This window comes from Symsagittifera roscoffensis, chromosome 7 (assembly GCF_963678635.1).
Source record: "Symsagittifera roscoffensis chromosome 7, txSymRosc1.1, whole genome shotgun sequence".
NCBI classification, from domain to species: domain Eukaryota; kingdom Metazoa; phylum Xenacoelomorpha; order Acoela; family Convolutidae; genus Symsagittifera; species Symsagittifera roscoffensis.
Window position 1 is genome coordinate 29085142 of NC_087068.1, and position 12980 is coordinate 29098121.

Genomic DNA, 12980 nt, shown 5'->3' on the forward strand with positions numbered 1-12980 from the left:
TTTATTCTGATATAGAATTAGCCTTGTTTGGTTTCCAATTAAATTTTCTCACTCTGAACTAATCAAAAGTGAGTATAAATACTGGTGATTATCAAGGAAACGATATTTAATGATGCCATGTTTCAGCGTTCGACTTGAAATGATTACAGTAAGCATTGCATAAATTACATCTAGTTATGCCATGTTTGTGTACGTATAGACCGCTCATTAATTGCAGCACAACGTCGTGACAATTCTGGGACCAAGTTAACATCCACCACACACACCGCACACCGTATTGGGGGATGTTAAGTTGGTTCTAAGTTGGGACTTTTCAGCCAATAAGAATCGAGCGTTTTACATTGAGCGCTCAGCAAATTTAATGCGAATTACAAGCTGGGGTGGAAGATCTTAACTGGTCTATCTGGGGGGGGGGGGGGGGGGGTGTTAATTTGATCACATGTAAAAAATATAAAACACTTTAATTCAGGGGCGTGAAACAGTTCACTAAAACTGAGTTCAACAGTGCCAAAAATTGAGTATATTTGAAAATTTTGAGTTCTGTTTGCTAATTGTTGACAATTTGTTTGAATCCTGTTTTGTTTTGGTGCTAAATCGAGAAAAAAAATCTGACAATTTGCTGAGTTCATTGTTTGTTCATAAAAACTTATGACGCCGCGCTTGTGGAACTTTTGTTTGTTTAACATCCTGCATCAATTGAAATGATTATTTTTGACCTTTCAACTTCCGTCGATTTGAATTAGTTTACTTGTCAGTGATTTTGTATCAGTAAAAACATTATTCAAAAAAAATTTCGGCACCCTTGAACAACATTTTCTTTTTGGCACTGTTGTAATTTGGCACGTTTGAACTGCCCGGTGGCTATTCTCATGCGCGAGAGACCGAATGGGCGAAAACATTCGTAGCCGAAAGATCGAAATCAAAATTATCCGAAAGACAATTTTTAAAAAGGAGCAATTGCTATTCAATTAAAATGAATTAAATGTAGCAATACTTTGCTTCTTTGATAACAAAACCCTTGAAATATAAAATTTGTTTCAATTCGGCCGCGATCAGTGACAGTTCGAAAATTTTGCTAATTTCTGCTATTTTATATTTGAATAATCAGTCCCTGGAAATGTTTACTTTCTTTCTAATTTTTAGATTACTGAAATCTGATTGGTTGATTTTTATTTTCGCGCATTTGGTCTTTCGCGTATGAGGGATTCCACCGAATTGCCCTACTTGAGTATTGAAGTGAATGTAAAGTGTGGGTAAGTACAGAGCAGCATTAGTGAAAATTTACTTGATCCCGAATAGCCTGAACTTAGCTTAATTCTGAGAACATAAATAACAAATACTGATATGCACTACTGTTCTCATGTCGAGTGTAAGCACAGCGGATCAAGCATTTGTTACTTACCAGTGCCGTGTAGTTGCTCATTTTTTTCATTATTTTATTTTCATTTTATAAAAAATTTTTGAGATTGTTGTGAGAACATCCCCCCACGCGTCATATATACTACAAAGTGATACACTTTTCTCTCTATTAACAAAACAATTATATCATATAAGCTTCCTTGAACCAATTTGGAACGATTTTTAAGTCGGGTTAAACCTCGCTCGTTAATAGCGCAAAATAAATCGCGCGTTAATTGTCCCAAATTGGCCAAAATGGCAACATTTAAACCCCCCACAAAAATGGTCACGAGGGAAATATCTATACAATTTTAAACCCATTAAACCCCCACAAAAAGTGGTCACGAGGGAAATTTCTATACAATTTTAAGCTCAAGACAACAATAGTTTCCGATTGATATAAAAAAAAATTCCGCCAAAAATAGCTAGTTAAAAAGTCGAAATTTGTCTCAAGAAAAAAACCCTACTCGAGCACAAATTTTCCGTTTCTTTCGTTACGAAAGTCGGAACAATTATCTTGACGCCAAAACGCTTAAGTTAAAATTTTCTTGCTCAAAATCTTAAAGTGTCACTTAAGATTGTAAACGATCGCCGTGTAATTTTTGATTGCCGCACTTAATATGTTGAAATTTGTTCAAATTTTTGGCGCTGTTGAACAAGAGTTTCTTTTTCAGTATTGCTGAACTGTTTTGTATTGGCACTGTTGTACTTCGACACTGTTTAACTGCCCCCTACTAACTCAATCTGCAAAATTTCCGGCTATTAGCCTGCGTTTCGAAGACATTCATATGAAAAAAAATGCAACTAACCCGCTCGCTTATTCAAGATTTGCTCACTCATTTTTGTTCACACAAAAAGCACTCAAAGAGATTTAAATAAGTAATCAGGTTAATTTTTCTTAAATTTTCTGGGCCAATATGAATAACTTATGCTATTCGGCACATATTCATATCACTGTATCTCCTTCCAGAAACTTGGAGCAAAATTTTACTGAAAAAATTACATATATCAATTTTTGTTACGATTCAGATGAAAGCATCTCCAGCAATTAAAACCAAATTATATTTTCATCAAACTGCCACAAAAATGTGTTTTTTGGAATGAGTAAATTTTTATATCAAATTAACGCCTTTGTAGTCGTAAATTGAAAGTTAAAAATTTTCCAAAAATTTTCTCGGTGTTGAAAAAAAATCAGTTTGGATTTTTGATTTTTGATCTAATTTTTAGCGAATAAAAAAAGCAGGCTTATTTGTTTTTCAACCAAAAATTGTTACCAAAAGCAAAAAATAGCCGGTTACTGTGCACATAATCTAGAACCTAGGTATATTCGACAGTCATAATAAACTATGTAAGTTGGCAAACAAGTAAGTTAACAAACTATGTAAGTTGACAAACTATGTTAGTTGGTTTTTGTTTGAGAATTTCAAAGAAAAGCGAAAAAATTGTGATAAAACTCAAAATTACCTGCAGAACTTTTTTGAATTTTGAAAAAAAAATGAAAGTTTTTAATTCCCAAAATTCCAAAAACAGCCAAATACAAAGTTTCTTCCCATTTTCAAGGGTCGGAACAATAATCATTAGAACGCTTGAACTGATATATCATATAAAAGCCCTTTCATCCATGATTCGAAACAAAAATGAAAAGTTTCGAAAAGTGTCGAGAAAAACTGCTTTAAATTTGAATTCTGGATCTATTTTTTTTGCAACTTTTTTTTTCCGTTAAAAACTGTTGTTCAGTTTGCAGTTTCTACTGTGACTGTCAAATGACTCAGTTCTAGGTTTTTTCCAGATCATTTTTTATCTCGCCACGAACAAATAAATACAATACTTATCTTTGAAAAAATCTAATCTATTTGTTAAAGAATATGGTCGGAACGTTTTGTGCTACTTGCTCAGTAACTGGCTATTTTTTTGATATTGTTCGCTTATATGAAAAAAATCGCTCCTTGACCAGAGTCAAAAATTGTTTTGTTTCATTGTATTTGTAAATAATTCAATACCAGCTCAGCTCTAACTTAATGAGATTGAAAAGTCATTCTTGGCAAATCCAGGGCTGGTCTTTACACATCAAGTTATGCTTAAACCAGTGAAAAGTCAAAAACTCCTCTGGATTGTGATAAGGTATCTCTGGACTCCAATGTGGGCCCACTTTTAATTGATATGGAGCACCCGGTAACGGTTTTCCTTCAGATTCACTGAGGCTGCGACGCTTTAATAGTCCAAATCCAAATCCAATTTTGGTGATGACATTGACATTGCATAAAGGTAAATAGAAAGATTCGAGGTCGTTGAGGCGTTTACCATCTTCCGAGTAATCTGTCATTCATGCTATAACGTGTTGTTTTTAATACCCCGTAAAAATGATTGATGAATTACAAAACTACAAAAACTTCTATTTCGACAATGGACAAATTCCGACTCGCAAAAAATCCAATGAAAAGTTTTTGAAGTTTTTATTAGGATGATAATTATTTCATTAGGTTGAGTAGAATTATTTACAATTTTCTACTTTGAAATCTGAAAAATAATTTAACGGACTGTGAACTGAACACAATGATAAGGTCTATGTTATGCTTGACAATGAATGAAATCGGAGATAGATGTGAAAAGAAAAGATACATAAGTTCAGCCTAATCAAATAATTCTTAATAAAAGTTTACGCTTTGCCGAGTGAATTATAAAATAGTTGGGATCAAATAAAAGGAACAAGGAAACGAACAACACGACCATCTAACTTTCCAGCAGACAATGGACAGAGGACGAATAATCTCAATCAAAAGGGATTCGTTCCGAGCCTAACTTGAAGGCAAGTTAACAGTTTTCAGCACGAACGGCCCTCTCAATCGGGCAAAATGAGAACATTGATAGACCAAAGAGAGCGGGGTAGATAGAACGAATGAAATGACCTAAAAAATGAAAACCGAAGTTTCAACAAGTAATCGAAAGAACAGTAGAAATCGTTCTGTGAACCAATTCGAAACAATAAAAAACCAACATCATTTTTCTGTATTCGAGGCTCGCGATAGAAGATTTTGGAGTGTGGGAAAATTACTCAGATTCTACAGACCTTAAAAGCACTTTAAGTGATTCGGAAGACGATCAGATCACGGAGCATAATGAACAAAAAGGGTCTGACTGACTAAATATTACGCTTAACCCATTCTTCAAACTGACAAAAACATATCCACGGCAGAAAAAATGGGAGACAGGACAAAACATTTTATAGTACGAGTGGAATAATTAGATGAAAAAACCGGAGCGAAAAGGACGAGTGGATATTTTTCGTGTTGCCTGATTCGAGGGATCAAAACTGAAAGACTCTATTAAAATCCACTTTAAAAACATTGTCAGAGAAAACGTGAAGAAGAAATAACGAACAATATTATGAAGGTTCGCGGTGAAGTGTTACGAACGAAATGCGATAATGATCAGAAGTAGTTGGACAATGAGCGACAACACCAACGCGCGTTAATCTTACCGAGGAAATATTTATCAGAGAACACAAAAAAACAGCGAAATAAAAAAAGGTCGGTTCGACCTTCAAATATACAGAAACGTTTTCTTTTTGTTCGAGGCCGTTAAAAGTTAAATTATTAAAAGTTTTTAAACCATTTTTTGAACACTATCAACCAGCAAGCGATTACCTTTGATTTATTATCTGATGATCAGTCGTGAGCAATGATTGCAAAGGAATACCCATGATATTGATACATATTTGATGTATATCAACAAGTTACGTACACAAAACGAAATTACTATGAAAACAGATCGAACATAAAACCAGCAAAAAATAGCCCTTAGAAAAAGCAGTTTTTTGTTGAGCTCTTTGCTGAGTTTTTCAGCAAGTTCAACGAAATTGTAGGAAACACCATGTCAGCCAGCCCAGAAATATTCACGTATGGAAAATGCTGAAAAGTTCTTTAATCAATGCCAATCACCACTACAGAGCACTGTTTTTTGAAAACATATCATCTCAAGAAATAATAATTACCATCCAAATATCAAAAAAAATAACTTAAGTTTAGACGTCTTTGACATCAATTACTTTTTTGTAGGACACGTGAAAGAGTTATTTGCTTATCCACTTGAAATGTATTTTAATGATTGTTTTCAAAAAAGCATTTTTCCCCAAATGCTTAAAAATTGCAACATTGTACCAATTCATGAAGGAAGAGATAACCAAAAGCTTGAAAGCTTAGATTAATTTGCCTTTTGCCAACAAAAGGTAAAAAACTGAACGATCAATGTACAATCGCATCAACCAGCTTGTTCAAAAGTTTGACTTGCCTTCACATGGATAATTTGCATTGCGGGAGAAATTAGGCACAGTAGTTGCAATTCTAACGCTCATGGAACAAATAAAGTTTGATATGAAAGCCGAATACATTTACACCATTTCCATTTGTAATTTTTTTAAATGCATTTGATACGGTAAATTTTTCATATTTTCTTCAAAAGCTGTATGAAATTTGCTTCCGAGTAACTGTGAACAGGACTTTGAAGTCGTAGTTAACAGATCGTACTCAATATCTAGCAACCAAAAATAAATTTTCACTAAAAAATACTGAAAGCGGATTTTCGCAAGGCTCAATTCTAGGCCCATTGCTTTTCATACTATGTGATTTGCCTGTCGTTGAAAACACTAGCAAAAGTAACCTTCTTCTTTATGCGGACTATACAGTCATTAAAATTAGTGAACAATGCCTACAGTTAACAAGAGTGCACCGAGCAGTCATGAACCAGACCGACAGATAATTGTGCCAAAATAAATTTACACTAAATGGCGACACAACTAAGACAATCATGATTGGAAAACATAGAAAACTGGTGAATATCGAAAACTGTATTTCACTGCATAATGAAAGAGTAAAGTTCAGGCTTTTAGATGATTGGGAAAAATCTAGACTCAAAACTAATTTGCACGCTCGCTGTGATAGAAAAAATAACACGCATATTTCCCCAATTTTGCTTAATGCTCCATCAAATTCGCAACTACTTGAAAATGGCGCAACTGGTCTAAATTCAGAAAACAGCAAATGTTTATCCTAGTCTTTGCAATTTTTCCAACTTGGCCAGAGTTTATCTAAACACCAACAAAAAACCAAATCAATGATTTTAGCCACATTTTTCTAGAAACTTTTGTTTGGATAATAGGGCGGCTCCGAATTTTTTGAAGGTTGAAAAACCAAGGGAGTGAAACTATTCAGTTAAATTGATACTTTTTCTCACAATGTTTCTCTTTCGATTTCTGCAAATCGATCAAAAAACTTGAATTTCGAGCTGCTACATATGTTGCTATACGCGCATAACGCTAGATTCACATTTTTTTCTGCTTGAGGCGCTTGAAAACAGACCGCAATGTCTATTTGCGTCCTCCCAATTTATTGTCAGCCAAAAAATTAGCTTATTCTTGTTTCATATAAAATACCATTAGGTTTGATTGGAAGCAATTTATTGTTTTCATGATTATTTTCGAAGATGTTTAATATGATTGGATCAAAATTTAAAAGAAAACCACCAAGAGAAATGAAACTTTTAAAAGGAACCAAGAATGACAGCGCAAAAACGATCCGTCAAGTTAGGCTATATAGAGAGAAAAAGAATACAAATGCTTCTTCAAGTTTATCTGGGCACCTGAAACAGAGGACGGATACAGTCAAACGATTTTGAGGCAAAATCGATAACAGCGGAGATGAAAGAGGAAGATGGGGGGTTTCTGGAAGGGAATCATTTGATGGATGGGACACCGACATAACTTTCAAAACATAATTACAGCAATGATATGTAATCTTTTATGATAACATTAGTTATCACTACATGTGCATGCCACAGAATCATGCCAGCAGCTCAGTTGACGAAGCCGTTATGTGGGAGAAAGCTTATAGAATTAATGGAGACCGATCTGAGGAGAAGGATTTCACAGAAGGATTTCACAAAGCAAAGTTACTATGCTTCGACTGATTATGGAAAGGAATTGAATCCGGGGGTATGCGTACCAAAACAGACAAGGTGATGAAGAGCACAACTCCTCAAATTTTTGAGTCTCGTAAAAGTTTTGAAGAGGAGAGAGGAAAAAATCAATTGTTCAAAGCACACTTGTATCTTCAACTAACTGATTATCCTATGGACCTGGAGATCTGGAAGAGCATTAGAGTATGGGATAAAAAAAACAATGCATTTAGTTATTCGTGTCTGTTGATTTGGGGCGAATATTGAATAGAAAAGATATGACTTCAGTGGTGCTTAGACTTGAATAAAACCAAAAAGATCTGAGAGAGAAATGGTCCATAAGCTGACCGTAACCACGAAAAATTCTTAAAAATTGTCTTTTGGAACCTGATCTAAACTACATTTTATGATTGGATAAATTAGATATTTTACCACTGTAAAGTATTTAATATTAACCAATCATGATCCATCTAACTAACTTCATCTCAAAGAATTGTGGTAGGGCTCTAATTGAGTTATATATATAATTTTAACCTTAATGTTATCACCTTAATGCTATTAAAAAGGGTACTAAAAGCAAACCAAGATACTCTGCTGGACTCAATAATGCCTCAATGAACCCATATGTAAAATAAGAGTAATACTGCCCAAAACAGCAATCTTGGTGGGCCACAAAATAGTTATGCTGGCGAAATATTGGTTGGAAGACTTTAATGCTTTCTCTGATTGCGAAACTTTTCAACTCGCTCAATCGAGATAAAGTCGCATCAAAGGCGTCATTTTGCTCAGCGTTGACAAATTTAACAGCCCTGTCAGGCTCAACACCTCCAATTGTTTCATACTTTCAGATGTAACCGGCTATCTTCGTTGAACTTTTTTCAAACTATTTTGCAAAGGAGGAAATATTATGCGCCCATTTATGAAGTGGATAATAACATCGCAGTTTCTATTATAAGAGTTGATACTCGCATCAGGGCGACGCCTTAAATGATACGATTGTTCTTCAACGTTATTGAAACAGTTTTTGCATACACAATTGGAAAAATTTGATAAAACTTTCAAAAAAAAGTTTTTTTTCTTCAGATTTTGCAAAAAGCACTACATGCAAAGCCAAGTACAAAGTGATTCTCTTAGCGTCTCGTATGATAATAAAACAGCCAAGTTTCTTTCCTCAATTTGATTTAGTTCAATTAATGAGCGGATTAACTGACCGCTTAGGCGTAAATAGAACGAATTATATCGTACGTTAATTCTCCCAAGTTAGGCAATTTAACTCTGAAATATACCTTTTAATATGTCTGATCACCGCTGAATTATATAATTTTCTAACATTTGAGTTCAGGTCGCAAATGTTTTTCAAATGGTTAAAAAAATCCTTTGAAACATGGATAGTTAAAACGTCGAAATTGGTCTGGAGGAAAAAAGCAGTCCGAGCATAAATCTTCCGTCAATTTCTTCAAAAGTCAAAACAATTAGTGACATACTGCCTAAAATGATTACGCTTGAATCATGAAAGCACTAAGAAACCTTATTATTCATTTTTTTTGGAAAGTGACAGAATCTTTGAGCTTGGGTTTGTTTTTTTTCTCCAGACCAAATTAAACTTTTTAACGCATTTTTTTGAATCGTCAAAAAACTATTAATTTTGAATGCAATTTTTGAAAGATATTTTACCAGTAATCAATTTTTGAGAAATTATGGGGTTTGTACATTGCCAGTTTGCCCAATTTGGGATAAATAACTTGTAAGTCTGTTTAATATTTTAAACTATGCTAAATATTACAATTTGGACTTCACATAGCGTGAAGGGATCGTTTTGAAAAGCAATCAAGAAAAAAACTCTAAATTTGTCGCCTTGATACGAGCAGTTTTTTTGTTTCGTAAACACTTCAAAGTCAGTGCCTCGTTTTTTTTCAGTTAACGAACTTGGTTTTAGGAAGGTAAAGCATTTTGGCAGCAAAATAGCACAAGAGTGGGTTATTATTCCGACTTTTGAAAAAAAAGCGGGATGTTTATGCTTGGGGTGGTTTTTTATTCAGTCAATTTTAAACTTTTCAATCAACTTTTTTTACGGTTCTTAATACTATCTGAAAAGTTTTGTTTTACTGAGCTCAAATTTTGAAAGAAATTTTTGTCTGTGATCTATTGTAGTAAAGTCATGTGGGTTTGAATATTGTTAATTTGGCCAGTTTGGGAGAATTCATGCGGGGTATATAGCAGTCCTATAACACGCGTAAGCGGTGCAATAATGTTCCTAAAATCAAATTCAAAAAGATATTTACCTCCAATCAATTTTGCAAAGTTCTGGGAGTTTGAAAACTGCCAACTTGGCCATGCTCTGAACTAATTTATGCGTGCTTTGATAATTTCATTCATAATGTTGAGAGCGTATCGCAAATGATCTATGCGAGGCGAATTATCCCGCACAACAAAACGTTCCAAATTGAATTGAGGCTAGCTAATCCGTCGCCCAATTTTGACTCGGCCCAGTTTTTTCTTTTCCCAAAAACTATTCGATATGGGTTAAGGGGCAGTCGGAACATTCAAAGCTTTGCCTTGATATAAGAGCGGTCTTGAATCAAATTTAAAAACGTTGTACAGTAATTTCAATTTACAGGCCTATTTATTGATTCATTTCCATGGTTAAAAAACCTTACAGAAACTTCAATGTAGATAGCCGGTTTCGACGTTAAATTCGCTGAATCCATCATAGCAGAAACAAAAAAAAACCTAATGGCTAATACTTAGATCAACCAATCAGAGTGCATTAGTTAAAATGTTGAAAATCCGTACTTATATTGGGATGTTTTAAAAGACTTTTGGGAAAATGTTGCCAATTGGACTTTCTGCCATGATATTTATTAGCCTTTTATTGACCTTAGTTTCAAATGCATTAAGGCAGTAGTAAATACTTTGCAATCTGCACACAGACCAGAAAGATGTGCCTGGAATTAGGGTAGGAATTGCGAAGAGAGTAGAAGTCCAAATCGGTTCAGCTGCAGATTCTATGATGATGTCAGAATTATTAATACCTTGACCATATTTAATTAACGAGAAAATTATTGAACACAAGATAAACTGTAACATTTTTTCTATTCAGCTGACACTGAAGTTTCCTGATTCATCAAACGAACTGAAGTTATTCTCTATCATGATTTCATTTAGCAATTATTGCTTACAGGAGCATTCGAGTCGACTAAAAGAAAGAGCAAACATATTAGTTTGATGAAAACTATAATAAACATTCTTGGTTGAACTGTCAAATTATTAACAGCTATATCTCAATTTTTGAAGCCTTTAAGGTCGCATGTTCTTCATGGAATAAATTAATTAAAGAAGTGATCACAGCTAGAGCGGATCTAGGATTTTCTCGTGGGGGCGGATTTTCAAAAAATTTCAAAATTTTATCGACTTTTTTTTGGGTCGACTAAATTGATAAATTGATTTTCCGAGCTCATCCAAAGAACTAAAAAGACCCAAAGACCCTGTTTTGACCAAATTTTTTGCGCCGCAGGCAACATTTTGAAAAAATGCTTAAAAAAATACGTTTTGAGGCACTTTTTGAAAAACTTTTACAAAAAATTGTTTTTTCGGCGCGCGCTCACTCCTCTAGAAAAATTTTAGGGTCAGTCAGCCAAAAATGGATGTGTCAAAATAGCACAAAGGGGGACCCGTTGGGACGGCAGGGGTCGAATCTCTGAGGGGAGGAGCGTCCGCACCCCAACCCCCTCCCTCACCCCTTTCCCTAAATCCGCGCCTGGTTCACCGAAGTTTTTTTTAACTAGCAAGTGCAGTTTTTCGACTAAAAATCCGCGGTCAAGAAACAATTTTAATTCGAGCACAAAGTCGAACCCACATGTTTTACCTGTCGAAAAAGTCGAAACAGTCGAATTATACCCATTTTTGGTCGAAAAAGTCGAAACATATCTATGCAGGGTCGAACAAACAAAACTTCGGCCGCGAAAGTCGGAAGATATCGAATTTCGGCCGAGAAAGTCGGAAGATATCGAATTTCGGCCGAGAGAGTTGAAAGATAAACCGAGCACCTCGACCCGGGATATAAAGAGTTCTAAAATTTATCGTATCTTTTTCTCCATTTAGCTTCAATAATTAGTTATTTCTTGTATATCAGGCAGTTTCTGACACCATATGGTAAAATGAAACTAAATTTCATAATACTATGAATATATAGCAATTTTAAAACACATTGTTGCTCCGATATTTGAAAAAGGAAAGAATATGCTTGGTGTGGTTTTCATGGTTGTGAATATGCTCTGGGTGGAATAGGCATATGTATAAGGTGGCTCTTTATTCAAATTCAATAAAAACCCAAGTGAAAGAAAAATACAGACTGAGGATCGAACCGGTAATCTATGTGTTTCCAAGCAGAAATGTTATAAGGACACTTTCCTTGATGATATTTAAACGTACAAAAAGGCAGTCAGAACTCTCGGGTATTAGCCGCGATATACGAAAAGTCGTGTTTGAACTATCGGATCTCTTTCATAAGTCCCACGATATGTTTCTGGTTGAGAATATTCAACCTAATAACCAATTAAATGACTGTGTCAGTACATTCCATTATTAATATTCCTTGCAACGAAACCCATCCTCCTTGGTAAAATGGTCGGAATAGGTAAAGAGATCCGAAATATCAACTGCAAATCATATCATGTTTAAACTGTTTTCTTATCCATTAGGAAGTGATACTCGACCTGCAATGCAATCGACAGTTCCTGCCGTCCAATACACAATGCAAGCACCCGTGTTGCCCTCAGCACCTGGCTACTACCTCCCCAACCAAGTGCAGTACCCAAACCAGTACCATGTACCCCCTGTCATCACTCATACCCCTCCACAATACCAGCCTCCTGCTGTTCCGACAAATGTGTGTTCAAACACAAACATTGGATTTGTGTTCTGAAGTGATGTTGTGAAACTAGAAAAGAAATGAAAAAAGTAGACAAAATGGAACGTCTGAACAATTATATAAACAGTTTTCCCTTTACATAAAATTCTTTTTCCTTCAAAAACAAATTTCGTATTATTTTCTATGAACAAGATATTAGTTGTTAACTAACAAGATGACGAGACGCGAATCTTGCATTGGGAAAAAAAATTAGTGCCGCTTTGACACCACATCTATCAGATAGGACATAACAATAGTCAAAATAGTATGTGCGTTAAAAAATTTACTTAGTAGTTATTGACGAACAAAAAAGTTTTACAATTTGCTTTCCATTTGACCAGATTTTGGATTTGTTTTAAATCCCCTGCCATGGCAATGATAGTGTGAAGAGACGATCTGTAGTTTCACTTCGACCTCTACCTTCAGGTCTACCATAGCCTGACCAATTTCAGCTGCAATAGTAGTACCACGTGAGAATTCTAATGGCCTTGAGTCGCAAAAAAGCCTTCCCAAACAAAAAAATTCAGTCTGGTCAGTCTGGAATGTGTTGAAAATATAACACAAACTATGCTTAGACAGGCTAACCATCTCAGGCAGAACCCACGATAATGGCTTAACGAAGAAATAGGCTTTTTGTTAAACATTTAAGCTTGAGGATGATTGGTAAACTTTCAAAAAAAAATCAAGAAAGTCCCTCAGGCGCTTAGTTAAGTACCAAGTAACA

At 34.9% G+C, this 12980-nt stretch overlaps 1 protein-coding gene and 1 long non-coding RNA gene across 3 annotated transcripts in view; both read left to right on the top strand.

Annotated features, from left to right (window-relative positions):
- Positions 1-12346, top strand: part of LOC134852130 (uncharacterized) — a 77604-nt gene extending 65258 nt beyond the window's left edge. The window contains exon 4 of the long non-coding RNA XR_010164276.1: positions 12048-12346. This is a non-coding gene — a long non-coding RNA (uncharacterized LOC134852130). The remainder of the gene's footprint in view (positions 1-12047) is intronic.
- The window catches only part of LOC134852131 (laminin subunit gamma-1-like), a 273304-nt gene that overhangs the window by 205484 nt on the left and 54840 nt on the right, over positions 1-12980 (top strand). The window lies entirely within an intron of this gene.